The following is a 14,383-nucleotide window of genomic DNA, read 5'->3' as shown; positions in this document are numbered from 1 at the left end:
CTGTTTTTGGAATACCTGGAGGGAGGGCTCGAATCAAACACTGTGCGAGTTTGGGGAAAAAACGGAGGAATGAAAGGGTCAAGGTGAGCAGTGATTCTTGATTTTTGGTAGTTTTATCAGAAGGAGGTTGTTACAAATAGTAAAATACCACATCAAAAAAAAATTGGATTGGATCATATTCTCATTCATCTTCATGGCCTTGTGGTCCACCTGGGTGGGGTACTGCTTGAGTCTTGGTTTGCCTTTAATCAAACCCACATGTGCTTGGGTCAGTGTGGAGATTATATGTTCGTTATTATTGTTTCCTTATGCTACTGTTACAATTTTTTTTTTCTCTTCAAGTCATCAGAATGCCATGACTTATTTTAAAAAGTGGGAATTATTCTGGGTTTTTGTGGTTAGCCGAATCGACTCGAGATCATGATGATCATTTTGATGTATCACATTCCATATCGGAACGCAACAGTGGAACTCGACCAACTGTGTGCATGCATCCGTCCGTCCCCTCCCAAATGCCCAACGATATAGGTTGATGCGTTGAGGGTAACTGCGGGTTGCCGAGCAAGCACAAACATCAATTGACTTGTCACCTCGAAGGGTTTCCCCATCTGACACCATTTTCCTGTGGAGTTGAATTGCACTGGTTAACGAGAGTGGATCGCTTGGGATAAAACTTCCCATCTAATAACACGGACTGTTCTGGACCATTGGAGGAAAAGACATGAGCGGGTTTGAACGGAATTACAAGGGTTTATGGTGGCATGTCGATGGGTTTATACAATAGGGATCAAGAGTCTTGATGTGGTGTGATTCATGCAGTAAAGGGACAAAGAATGAACCCGAGCTATTTATCTTAGATTAACTTGACTGGCACCATCAGAATCTCACTGCAGAAGGGTAGACGAGCAATACTAATAAAAACAAAAGCTGAGCCAATGGTAACCCCTGGCTTATCCAGCATGTATATGATAAACTTTGAGTCAACATGGGGAACATAAAGGGATCAGCGTGTCTGGGTGGTCACCAAGACGTGGTGTTGGGTTTTTAGAGGGCAAGATGTTGCGAGTCAGTAATGTCTCAACGGAGTCATTGTTTGGGCTTTGTTCGCTCATGGCTGTGTCCAGGGTCGACAATTCAGGATAATGTGTAAATTAGAACTGTATCTTGTGGGGTTTTAGAGTTCGTGTTCCAATGTGTTTACTGATAAGTCTCTGCTCGTTTGCTCTGAGGTGTGAAGGCACAAACTAATTGATGGATGTTCATTTAACTTGTGTTGACAAAGTTAGTGTGTGGACTTATTTTTATTTTTTTTTACTCTCGGCATCGGCTTTTCTCGAGCATTAAATTAAAACCAATCTCATGTTTCAGAATGCCCTCATTGTTTTAACTTTGTTCTTGTCCACAGAATGTGGTGCAGAGATTGTATTCACTCCCGTTGTTCAGTTCTGCCATGGATGAGTTTGTTCAGTCCTACAAGAGAGGGAAGGAGTCTCTGCCTGTTCTTCTCTCTGTGGGTAATATGGTGGAACAGGGAGTTATGGGATTAGCTGTGATCGTCTCCAGTGGGATCCAACCAATCGCCAGGATTCTTCATCCACAGAGTGAGTGATTCTGTGCAAATCAACTGTGACGTATCAACTTCTGTTTATTTTAACTCAAACTTTTGAACTTCACCCTCTCCCATTTAATGGATATTTGTTTTGTGATCTTTTTCTGGTGAAGGGTTGAGGTTGTCTCCGTTGAGTGTTCCATGTTCAGTGATTTCTCGTGATCTGTGATTGAGTTTTCCACCAAATATATATATATTTTTTTTGTTTGCAGTTAAGTTTGTTGACGAGCTCACTTGCCAAGGTCTGGATCTCGTTGAGGAGAAGGTACCGATCTTACACCAACCTGCCGACAAGGTATGGGGGAAGTGATTGTTGATCTTCTTGCAGAGAATGTAATTTGGTGGAGACTCGTCCATGTCTGTTTTGAAATAAGAAGTAATTTAAACGTTCTACTGTCATACTTCATACACACTTCCTTGTTTGCAGGTTCTTGATGATGTGAAGAAGAACTTACAAAATGCCCAAAAACAAATGGGAGTCTTTCTGGATTGGTCCAAGTCCCAGGTCGGAGCAGGTTTGGAGAGATCCAAGCAGGCCGTGTTGGACGGTACAGACTCTCTTATGAAAACCAAGTTTGGACAGGTGGTCATGTCTGGTGCAGATTCGATGCTTTCTCAAGTGGATGGATTCCTGCCACAAGATCAGATGGGTAAGTTTGTGCCGTGAGGACATGATGCTGTTTTTATACCCCTGTAGAAACTAATACCTGTACATCCTGCAGAAGGTGAAACCCATGAAGAGAAAGTTGTCATACCAAGCTTCTCGGCCCTTGATTTTTATTGTCGGCTCTTTGCCGTATCAAGCAAGGCCGGGCGAGAGTTGTTCAGGAAGGGTTCTTCCATGATCCAAGTTGCTGCAGAGAGTGGTCATGTCTATTTAACCGGAATTCTCAAATCTCTCACATGGCGTTCGACTCCGTGCGGAAAACCCCGTTAAATCTTGCTGTCGAAATGAAGCACCAGGATTCCGATCACTCCGGTGATGTCTGTAAATCAACCGGTGCAGAGGCTCCCGGATAAACAAAGCAAATGAGTGAAAGTCCACAGGTGTTTTTTATTTTGTAAATGTTTTTGTTTGTGGTTTCACATTGAATGGATTGGATTTGTTGGTGATGGAAATAAAATTCTTGCTGAAAATTATTTTTCTTATGTATATTTATTTATAATCTTATTTGCACTTGGTTTTACTCGTATAAATGGCAGCCTCCTGTTTTGACTTTGCTTGTGATGAAGTGCAAAGCTGGACCGGTTACTTTGAGCGGTTGTACCAGGCTGATCCACCCACTGTTGAGTTGGATGTCAGGGGTGTTACAATCCCTATTGCTGACCCTCCAATCAAATGTGATTCACATTCCTTTGTGGAAACACAGGCTGTGGTAAATTGGTTGAAATGGGATAAAGCTCCTGGGATCTGTGACATCCATGCTGAACTTCTCAAGGTTGGGGAAATGCTGTACTCGTGTCGTTGCATTCAGTTCTGTGCTCTGCCTGGAACACAGGCATCATCCCAACTGACTCAAAGAGGGGCCTTGTTGTCCCTCTCTGGAAAGGGAAGGGTGATCGTCAAGACTGCAACAACTACCGAGGGGTGACGCTGCTCTCAGTGCCGAGCAAGGTCTTTGCTCGGATAATCCCTGATCGGGTTCACCAGCATCTGCTTGAGCACCAGCATCCAGAGCAGTCAGGCTTTACACCAAAGAGGTCAACGATTGCACATGTCCTTGCTTTTCGTGTCCTCATCGAAGGCAGACGAGAGTTTCAGCAGGGGCTGCTTGTAGCCTATGTTGATCTCTGCAAAGCATTCGATTCAGTGAATCAGGATGCCCTTTGGAAGATTTTTTTTAATCTCTGTGGGGTGCCACCAAAACTGATTAATCTGATGTCTGAACGACACTCTGGTTCTGAGAGCGCTGTGAGGTGTGGTGGTTCCATCTCCAACTTATTTCCGTTGTTACTGGCGTTCATCAGGGGTGTGTACTGGCCCCCACACTTTTCTGCGCTTGCATGGACTGGATTCTGGGGAGGATGTCGGAGAGATCAAGTTGCAATACATTGTTTGGGAATGTCAAGATCTCTGACCTTGATTTCACAGATGATGCGGTCATCTGCAGAGACTCTGGATATCGTTTTGGGGGCCCTCGAGGAGCTGAATGAGGAGTTGGAGCCCCTGGGATTACGGGTTTCCTGGGTCAAAACTCAGATCCAGGATTTGAATGACATCGTGGATGCTGCTAGCTTATCTGTGCCCGCTTGTGGTGAGGATGTTGAGGTCATGGAGATCTTTACTTACCTTGGCAGTGATAGTCATGTCTCTACTGGCTGTGAGCCAGAGGTCAATAGACATGTGGGTTGGGCCTCGGGAGTCATGGATTCACTGGAGCATGGGGTGTGTCACTCTCGGTCACTGTGCAGGAGGATGAAAGTCCAAGTCTTCAAGTCATTGGTGCTTTCCATCTTGCTCTATGGAAGTGAGACTCGGACTCTGACCAAGGATCTGAGATGGAGACTTGATTCCTTTGCTACCAGGTCTATTTGTGGAATCCTTGGTGATCGCTGGTCAGACTTTGTGTCCAATGATCAGTTGTTGAGAGAGACTCAAATGAGATTTGTTACCTGTGTCGGTTGCAGCTGTGTGGACATGTGGCTCGTTTTCCTGACGCTGATCCTGCCCACCAGATTCTCTCAACGAGGGAGCCTCATGAGTGGAGGACGACAATGAGCTGACCTATTGGTTGCAGTCGGTTGATTAGCATCTCAAGAAGATGGGGATGAGTCAGGCATCTGCCTGAGAGATGGCCAGACGGAGGCCCCTGGAGTCCTGGCGGAAAGTGGACACAACGACGCGCTGCTCCAGTGCATGTTCCATAAGCAGGTGGCTTGCTATCGATTTCCAAGCCAGTCGTTCTGTCTTGACCGTTCCATTTTGATCACTCATCAGGTGATTAAGAGTGTTGCTGATTGTTGCATTGGCCACATGGAGCTGATACTCTTTGTCCCCCACCTTTTGGGTGGTATGAGGCATGGATCCGTGAAACATGAAAACCAAAACTTGAACGGTTTTTGAAATATCGTGTGCACAAGCCAAATAACTGTAATGGTTGCTGTGGCAACAAAATTCAGCCAATCATAGCCATGATCTCATCAGGCTACAATAATGTCATGAGGAATAGATATGTGCAATATGAAAGCGAAATGTTCAAGGGTTTTTGAAATATCGTGTACGTATAAGTACATGGACAGACGATCGGTCATGGAGAGAGTTCATTTTAATGTCTGTCTCCAACATTCTTGGTGGGGTGGGGGACAAAAATGGCCACCGTCGTCAGATTCAAAATGATACCACAAGCAATAGTCCAGCGACCTGAAGGGGTCTTTGAAGGGGCTACCTCTACCCAGGATAGAACAAAGGCCAAACTTTTTTTTTTAATTATTCATCGATGCACCACATTTATTAAATGGATTCTTGGTTTAAAATATTTTGGAAATTCCATTTCCATAATTACGCCAAATTTTCTTTAAAACCAAAAAAATAAAAAAAAATAAAAAAAAACTTTGCCAATAAAGGTCATACAGACATTGATTTGATGCCAAAGTGATGCTTCCTGTGTTTTTATACTTGTTCCAACACTTCAAATGATGATCGACTCTCTTTGCACTTTCATGTCCCTAAATTGTATAAATTTGTATAAATCCAAGATGGCCACCACTCATTTCACATTCTCAACATCTTCACATTATTTTGCACCTTCCAGATGGAATTTTTGAATGATCTGAAGTTTTAAAATAATCAACACATTCTGGAGAAGTTTCTCAATTCAGCAGCTTTCTGATCGGATTTCCCCTTTATTTGCATCAATCCAAGATGGCTGCCAACATATAGGGTAATTTCATCCGAGCAAATCTGGCTCTTTGGTGTTGAAACCACATGATTTGACTCCGTTTGAAAACTTGTATTTTCTTTCTTGTTTCCACGGAGACTGTCATGTTGTAAAGCGACGCCAAGCAAACCGCTTGGCGAGCGGACGGAAGACGTGTTCACCTGTTTGTGTTACCTTGAAAATCTTCAGGAATGAAATAATAAAAAGTAGCGGTACATTCAAAGTACACCGTCCCCATGCCAAATAAATAAATAACAAATCCTCCAGCACGTAATACCTGATCCATGAGAACACATCGGGCCCAATACATGTTTGAAATATCACGTTATCCACTACTATATCGTTTTGCGCCCCGTCTCGAAATGGGGAAGAATCACTTAAAAAATTAAATAACTCTCATTTCAGATCCAGATTCGGATCTTCACCAAAATCGAATCAGTTTGTCCTTGTCACACACCCAACCTGTCCACCAAGTTTCAACCGAATCCATGCACAACTTTTTGAGATATCCTGTACACAGACAGACAAACAAACAAACAAACAGACAAACAGACAGACGGACAAACAAACAGACAGACAAACAGAAAGGGGTGAAAACAACCTCCTTTTCACCTTCAGTGGCAGAGGTAACGAGGAAACAAACAACCGGAGTGAGAACTGAGTACTCCCTGCGGCACTGGGCGATGGCTTCATGCATCGCCTGGATAGGGAATTGGGGAAGGAGTGAAACAAGAGAAAAACACAACTCTCCTTCACAGAGATGACGTCATCATCCCACAAATCACATTCAAATTCACATTGAGATTTTATCAAATAAATCATGAAATCAGAGACATCAGGTCACACTCTGAGGACATTTAGGGACGTAAAGCCGGTTGTCTCGTCTGCATGAAGCTGTAAACTTGAAAATACCCTCGAAAGGAGAAGACGAGTGTGTTCCGGTACCCTGCTCTGGAGATGTTTAACGGGTCCAGATGCTGTTTGAAGGTGTTTGGTGGGAATGTGTTCATACATTGAACATCAGGAAATTGATAAAGCACAGGTATAGGGGGCCAAACCACAACCTGCCGTGAGCAGGCACAGGTATAGCGGCCAAACGACTACCTGCCGTGTGCAGGCACAGGTATTGTGAGCCAAACGACCACCTGCCGTGTGCAGGCACAGGTGGAGTGGGCCAAACAACCACCTGCCATGTGCTGGTACAGGTATAGTGGGCCAAATGTCCAACTCTCGGGTGCAGGCACAGGTATAGTGGGCCAAACGACCACCTGCCGTGAGCAGGCACAGGTATAGTGGACCAAATGTCCAACTGTCGGATGCAGGTACAGGTATAGTGGGCCAAATGACCACCTGCTGTGTGCGGGTTTTATTTGACATGTTTATGATTACAAGATTTAAATAAAACACATAAACGGAGTCACGTGGAAACATCTAGAATGTTCCATGTTTGTGTAAATATCATTGTTTCAATAAATCCTCGGAGTGAAATAAAATGATAATTTGGGTGAAATTCCTGATTGTGAGTGCGCACCTGTGTGACGTCAGAGGAGCAGGTGTTCGTGTTTTTGTATAAAAAGGTAAAAAAAATCCGTTCGTTTTGTCCTTCCCTTCTCTGTTCCGCGGTTCAGGTTCCCGGTCCACACCTGGTGGTTCTCACCTTGATTTAACCCTTGACGGTCCAGGTAATCCTCCCCGTTTCTCTCCCCGTTAAACGGTTCCCGGTTTGAACGTAATGGCCGTGGAGGTTCAGACCGTCGGTACCAAGGTGGGTTCGTTGGTTCTTCATCTGAACCTGGTGGATCGAGTTCGAGTTCGAATCTGATTAGTTGGGATAACTTGAGCAAATCCCCGGGAATTTAAATATGATTCGTTTGAATTGTTGAAACGTTTTAATGGAGTTGAACTGATGGACAGGTGTGGTGGGTTGGGGTTTGGGACCTTCCTGTATGTGTTACACCCTAAAGTTGTGGTTTTTCAACATCCAATTTCAATCTAAACGGTTCATTTGAATGTTCTCTGAAGGTTTGAATCCCCATCCTCTATTCATCTACTAATCTCTTATTTGTGGAGCACACTTTTGTAATATGTCCTGACTGTTTGTTTGATGGTGACACTCGTGATTGATGCCACAGTAGATATTTTTGCTTTTTAAAAAAAAAAAAAAAAAAAAAACTATTATTCAATGCTTGAAAGCACAACATTGTGTGATGGATTTTAAAATACATTTACCATAATTACCTGTGTATGTGGAGGCTTCAGATTGTTTGGTTATTCCAAACGGTCATAACCTGCAGTGAGGTGAGTGGGATAACTGAGGTGTCCCATCAGGGTGTCCTTGATGCTTTGACAATGACCATCGGTTAAGGGGCTGTCACACCTTGACGTTTTCGCCAGCGTATGGCAAGGTATCAAAATGTACGTAAAACGCTGGCTTGCGCTGAACTATTGATGTTTTTTAGAAAAGTTTTGGGCGTATATTAACGTGTTGGACGTATGCGTAACGTACACAGAACGTTTCATTCACATATAGATAACTTGTACCAACAAATGCTGAGCGTGTTGTCAGCGTTCACAACCTATGCCCAACGATAGTCTAACTTATGCATAGCGCGCGGCAGCGTATCGCCGACTATCATGTGGCATAGGCTGCGGCTCGATGATTCAAATCGTAACTGCACTTGACATCGAAGTGTGAAGCCGCTGTCACACCTTGACGTTTTAGCCAGCGTATGCCGACGTATGAAACATTTGCCGAACCAAGCTGACACGTCGAACACGTTATGGGTAAGTTTTGTATATGTTAAGAGTACGCTGGCATACGTCAATTTTCAGCATGTTGAAATTTTCTCGACGTACTCTGCGTATGACGCACATTCCGCATACGCTGGCCATAAGTTGTAGGCACGCTACGCGATCGTTGATACACATCAACGTACGTTATTCATAAGTCGAAACGCGTCGAGGTAATGGTTCGAGTCGGTTAGGTAATGGTTAGTTCCAGACTCCCTGATTTTTATTTTTTATTTTTTATTTTTTTTTTTCCTTTGGTATGCGGGTCATGTTGACACTTCGATTTCTCGTGCGGTTATGATTTAAATCGTTGAGCGGCAGCCTATTAATTATATTATAACCTCACTAGAAATCGAAGTGTCAACATCACCGTCATACCAGAGAGTTGGAACACTGATGCTAGCCATTACCTCGACGTGTTTCGACTTATGAGTAACGTGTGTCAACGATCACGTAACATGCCTACAACACGCTACTCATAAGTTTCGGGTACGCTATAGATTACCTCGCTGTGTTTCGACTTGTGAGTAACGTACAAGTAGTGTCAACGATCGTGTAACTTGCCTACAACTTGTGGCCAGCGTTATGCGTAAAGTGTGAGTCGTATGCTGGCATATGTCGAAAAATTTCAAGCATGGAAAATTTGTCGAACAGCTCGGCGTACTACGACATATGCCAGCGTGCTCTTAACGTATACAAACTTACCCGTAACGTATTCGACGTGTGCCAGCGTTTTAGCCAAATTTTTCGTACGTCAGGCATACGCTGGCTAAATCGTAAAGGTGACGGGGCCCTTTAATTTGCAACCTCAAGTGGAAGTTCCGTCCTGCTGCTGTACATGGACTGCGATCTAAACACCCAAATGTTGAAACCCTCAAGTCTGAACGAACGTTCAATGACTTTGGCTCGTCAGATCCTGTGTTTATCAAGGAGACTCTCGAAGTTATTCAATGTTCCGTTATCAATGTAACTCGTGAGACTTGTGGCATGAAAACATCTCAGTGGGAAACTGCCATATTTATCTGCAACTACACCTCAACTGGGTGCAAGAGGCAGGCTCTGGGCACTCCAGAATTCATAGGCCTGAGTAATGGGGTCAAACGTGTCAAAACTATCTTAACGAATGGTTGATGGGAAATGTTAACTGAACCAAGTGTCCTGGGATCATGATTACAAAACTTGAAAAAATCCTCAATATATATATATATATATATATATATATATATATATATATATATATATATATATATATATATATATATATATATGAAATGAGAGCGAGAGATGAACCTTCAGAGTTTAGGCTTTATTCCATTTGATTGGAGCCGCTTCTGTGGACACACCAGGAAATACAGGTTCAGCTAGGAGTACATAAGCAGAAACGTATACATGTGCAGTTAACCATTGCAGACTAATCCGCGTAAGCACGGAGTTCGATATAATTTCCATTCTCACCAGTCAATGAGCACCTTCAGTTAACGAGCATCAAGTGGACAGCCGATGTCAATAGCAATGCCCCGGGGACAATCCACTCGTGCCGCAGAGACCTCCCCTTATACGCGAGACGCACAACATGTGATCCCGCGTCATGTCCCTTGATTCACGTTAATTCACCACATTCTCCTCACCTTTAAAATGTAACTAGGGGCCCATCTTACACACCATGATTGCTTTAGCACTATAGGAGTATACATTTCAAGCAACGCGGACTAATTGATCTACAGAAGCATACATGCCAAGCAGTGATTATTTTGAGTTGTAGGAGCATGGAAATGAGCATCGATATATGATATAATGGGCATATAGGAGCATGAGCAGCGAGAATGCCGATAATCCCCTTTACAGATTGAGTCGTCGAGGGGGCCTTATTCGTCGACCTCTCCGGGAGTAAACGGCAGTTTCACTTGAGGGAGACTCCCGATCCTCTTGGTGAGCCTCGACTTGTGCCGGGGATGACTCCTCGATCGCTCTCGGGGGTAACACGGCAGCCCCGTCGCCTGGCGGAGTTCCTGGGGGGAAATGTCAGAAGGAGGAGAGCCAGGAGGTGGTGTACCGGCGGGAGGAGTACCGGCGGGAGCCAGATGGCGAACCGACACAGTGGTCTCCCTGCCATCCGGGAGCCTGACATGAGCATACTCTGGATTAGTGTCAATGAGTTCGACCCCCTCCACCAGCGGTTCATACTTGCTTTGTCGTACCGGGCGTCTCATGAACACTGTACCGGGGTGGGTCAGCCAGTTGGGCACCGTTTGACTGTCAACATAACGTCGTTGGTGAGTAAACATACGTTCGTGAGGAGTGGCATTTGTGGACGTGCAGAGCAAAGAGCGTATGGAATTCATTGCGTCAGGAAGAGCAACCTCCCATCGCTCGGGGCCCAGTCCTCTCGATTTCAGCGCCAGAGTTATGGCTTTCCAAATAACTCCATTATACCTTTCCACCTGCCCGTTTCCCTGTGGGTTGTAACCCGTCGTTCGACTAGTTGCTATGCCGTGCTCTAATAGGAATTGCTTTAGCCCGGCCGACATGAAACACGGCCCTCTGTCTGAATGTATGTACGAAGGTCTCCCAAACATAGCGAAGACGTCAGAGAGACATTTTACGACAGTGCCCGAGGTCATATCCGAGCACGGAAATGCGAAAGGGAACCTTGAATATTCATCAACAACGGTGAATATGTATCTGTTGTCTGTCTCGGTGGGCAGGGGCCCTTTGAAGTCGATGTTTAGTCTCTCGAAGGGGGAAGTAGCCTTGATCAGTCTGCCAGATGCCGCGCCAAAGAATCTGGGTTTTAGTTCAGCACAAACAGGGCATGAAGCATTCATTTGTTTAATATCTTCAACAGAATAGGGAAGATTTTGTCTGCGTACGAAATGTGCCATCCTGGTTACCCCTGGGTGGCACAGAGACACATGGAGGTCTTGCAAAGCCCGACTGATTGTTGCCGAACTGTAGACCCGGGAGAAGGTATCTGCAGCAGGGTTTTCCTTCCCGGGCCGGTAAACAATGTCGTACCTGTAGCAGGCTAGGTCTATCCGCCATCTCATAATTTTTTCATTCTTAATTTTCCCGTTATTTTTCCCATCAAACATGAAAGCCACGGATCGTTGGTCCGTAACGAGCGTGAAGTGGTTTCCCAGTAAATAATGTCTCCATTTACGCAGCGCTTCGACGATGGCGTACGCCTCCTTCTCTATTGCCGAGTGTCTCTGCTCGCTTCTAGAGAGAGTTCTCGAGAAGAAAGCGACCGGCCGCCCAGACTGATTAAGTGTTGCAGCTATGGCGTGATTTGAAGCGTCGGTCTCCACCACGAAGGGCACCGAGCTGTCGATCGATAAAACCACGGACTTACTGATATCATCCTTGAGATCGTGGAAAGCTTTCACGACAGCGGCATCTGGTGGAAAGTTTTTGCAATGCACTAGGGGATATATTTTCTCGGAGTATTGCGAAATCCATCTCGCATAGTAAGCGAACATCCCGATCACCCGGCGCATTGTCTGCAAGTCCTGAGGTGGTGGAAGCTCACGGAGCGGGCGCAATCGCTCAGGATCAGGCTTAATTGTGCCGTTGGCTATCGTGTAGCCGAGAAGGTCAATTGACCTTGCCGAGAATACGCATTTCTCGTAGTTGAGAGTCAGATTATATTTTCCAGCAATGCTCAAGAATCTGTCCAGATTCCTATCATGTTCCCTCTGATCCCTACCGCACACTGTGACATTATCCACGTAAACAAAAGTGTCTTCGAGGTTTTCATCTGAGATGATGTCGTCCATAACCCGTTGGAAGCAAGCTACTCCATTCGTGACACCGAATGGTATCCTTCTGAACTGGTAGAGGCGCCGCCCTGCCTGGAATGCAGTGTACGGTTTGTCTTCCTCTCGGATGGGAATTTGATGATAGGCGCTTCGCAAGTCGATGGTACTGAATACCTTATAATTGGCCACGCGTTCGACCATCTCGTCTATGCGCGGCAGGGGGTAGGCGTCGAGTTGGGTGAAGCGATTGACCGTTTGGGAATAATCGACAACCATCCGTCTCTTATGGTTCTGACTGCTGGTCACTAACACCTGTGCGCGCCAAGGCGAATCGCTCGGTTCTATAATTCCCTCCTCCAGTAATCGCTTGGTTTCTGAAGTGATGAAATTCATGTCAGCAGTGGTATATCGCCGCGATTTGATCGCTATCGGTTTGCAGACCGGCGACAAGTTAGCGAACAGCTGGGGGGACGTCACCTCCGCGGTGGTCAGCGCATTTAAAATTAGACGAGGCTTGCTTCCTCCAAAGGGTATTTCGATGCTCGTGTGCTGCTTGAGGACATTATGACCCAGAATTACGTCTGCGCACAAATCACGAAGCACCAGCACCTTTACATCCCGATGCGTGTACCCTTTTACGTCCAATTCAACATTGCAGTACCCTCGTACACGGGATTGTAGTGAGGTGGCGGCCATGCATACCGTATTGTCAGTCGGGTGGATTACCCATTTCCTGCCCTTCACTAGCGAGCTGTTGACGAAACTTTCAGAGCTACCGGTATCAATCAGTGCCTCAGCCATATGCCCGTTAATTCGCACGTTGATGATAGCCTTGGATAGATTCCCGGGGGAGGCTGCAGTCAATTTATTTTGCGAGTAGAGAGCCGCAGAAGTGGGTTTATTCCTCCTTAGAGTAGATTTACATACCCTGGCATAATGCCCTTTCTTGTCGCAATTCATGCATGTGGCATCTCTGGCTGGACATTTTTGACGAGGATGCCTTTTGTACCCACAAAAGAAGCATTTACCGACCGGAGCAGTTGCTGAGGAGTTTGACGAGGTCTGGGTATCCGGCTCCTCGGGTGTTTCTCCATCCCTCATGTCTGGCTGTGTCTGTGCCAGTGGGGTTCCTTGGGTTCCCATCGTAGCAGCGTTCATGAGCAGCATCGGTGTCCCAAATGACTCAGATTGCTGCTGAGCCGTATCCATCGCTCGAGCCTGATCGACTACCTTGTCAAGAGTGGGTTGCGCTTTCTCTAGTAAGCGTTGCCGTATGTGGGCTGATCTGAGTCCTTGGATGAATGCCTCCCGTGTCGCTTCCTTTCGGTGTTCCTCGGCGCTTACGGCCCGGAAGCTGCAGTCTTTTCCCAGCTGATTCAGAGCTTGCAGGAACTGATCGATTGTCTCCCCGGCTGCTTGCTTGCGTGTGTTGAGAAGATGTCGTATGTATACCTCGTTCTTGGGCTTCACGTAGAGCGCCTGCAGTACGTCAATCGCTGCTTCGTAAGTGTCGCACCCCGAGAAGAGCCTGTACACGCCGGGCGAGACATGATTCACGAGAGCGGCAAATTTGTCAGCTCCCTCCGCGATGATGGTCAGATAGTGTGAGAAGGAGCAGAACCAATGTGACCATTTCATTTCTGCGTCAGTCGTGTTTGGGTCTGCGTCGAACCTCTCTGGTTTGTAGATCTTGTCCATCTTTGGTTGAGAGAGCCGAGAAAATCAAATGGAATAAATTGAAATGAGAGCGAGAGATGAACCTTCAGAGTTTAGGCTTTATTCCATTTGATTGGAGCCGCTTCTGTGGACACACCAGGAAATACAGGTTCAGCTAGGAGTACATAAGCAGAAACGTATACATGTGCAGTTAACCATTGCAGACTAATCCGCGTAAGCACGGAGTTCGATATAATCTCCATTCTCACCAGTCAATGAGCACCTTCAGTTAACGAGCATCAAGTGGACAGCCGATGTCAATAGCAATGCCCCGGGGACAATCCACTCGTGCCGCAGAGACCTCCCCTTATACGCGAGACGCACAACATGTGATCCCGCGTCATGTCCCTTGATTCACGTTAATTCACCACAATATATATATATATATGTTGGTTGGATACAGTGTTGTGCTGGTGTTGTTGTACCATAACCAACAGTTTCAAGAGCTTCAAAGAACAATTTTCTGTTATTATATTTTAATTCTAAAATTAAGAATAAGCGAAATTGATAAGAAAGCAAGGTGTTAAAATGACACGTCCTGAAACTCACATTTCTCTCTTTTTCTAATTATTTATTTATTTATTCTTTCAGTGCCGCACATTACTCCCCAACCACTGCAGGGTCAATAATGT

At 45.5% G+C, this 14,383-nt stretch overlaps 1 pseudogene across 1 annotated transcript; it reads left to right on the top strand.

The window, feature by feature from the left end:
- The first annotated feature begins 1,413 nt into the window (after positions 1-1,413).
- On the top strand, positions 1,414-2,753 carry LOC147009214 (perilipin-1-like; annotated as a pseudogene). Its single transcript, XR_015052801.1, has 4 exons — positions 1,414-1,601; positions 1,822-1,904; positions 2,037-2,259; positions 2,332-2,753. The product of XR_015052801.1 is annotated as a perilipin-1-like (transcript).
- The last annotated feature ends 11,630 nt before the right edge of the window (positions 2,754-14,383 follow it).

This window comes from Eptatretus burgeri, chromosome 17 (genome assembly GCF_056783735.1).
Source record: "Eptatretus burgeri isolate ZD-2024b chromosome 17, Ebu_testis_v1, whole genome shotgun sequence".
Lineage (NCBI taxonomy): Eukaryota > Metazoa > Chordata > Myxini > Myxiniformes > Myxinidae > Eptatretus > Eptatretus burgeri.
The sequence above is the reverse complement of the archived record's forward strand: the minus strand, read 5'-3'. Positions and strand labels throughout refer to the sequence as shown.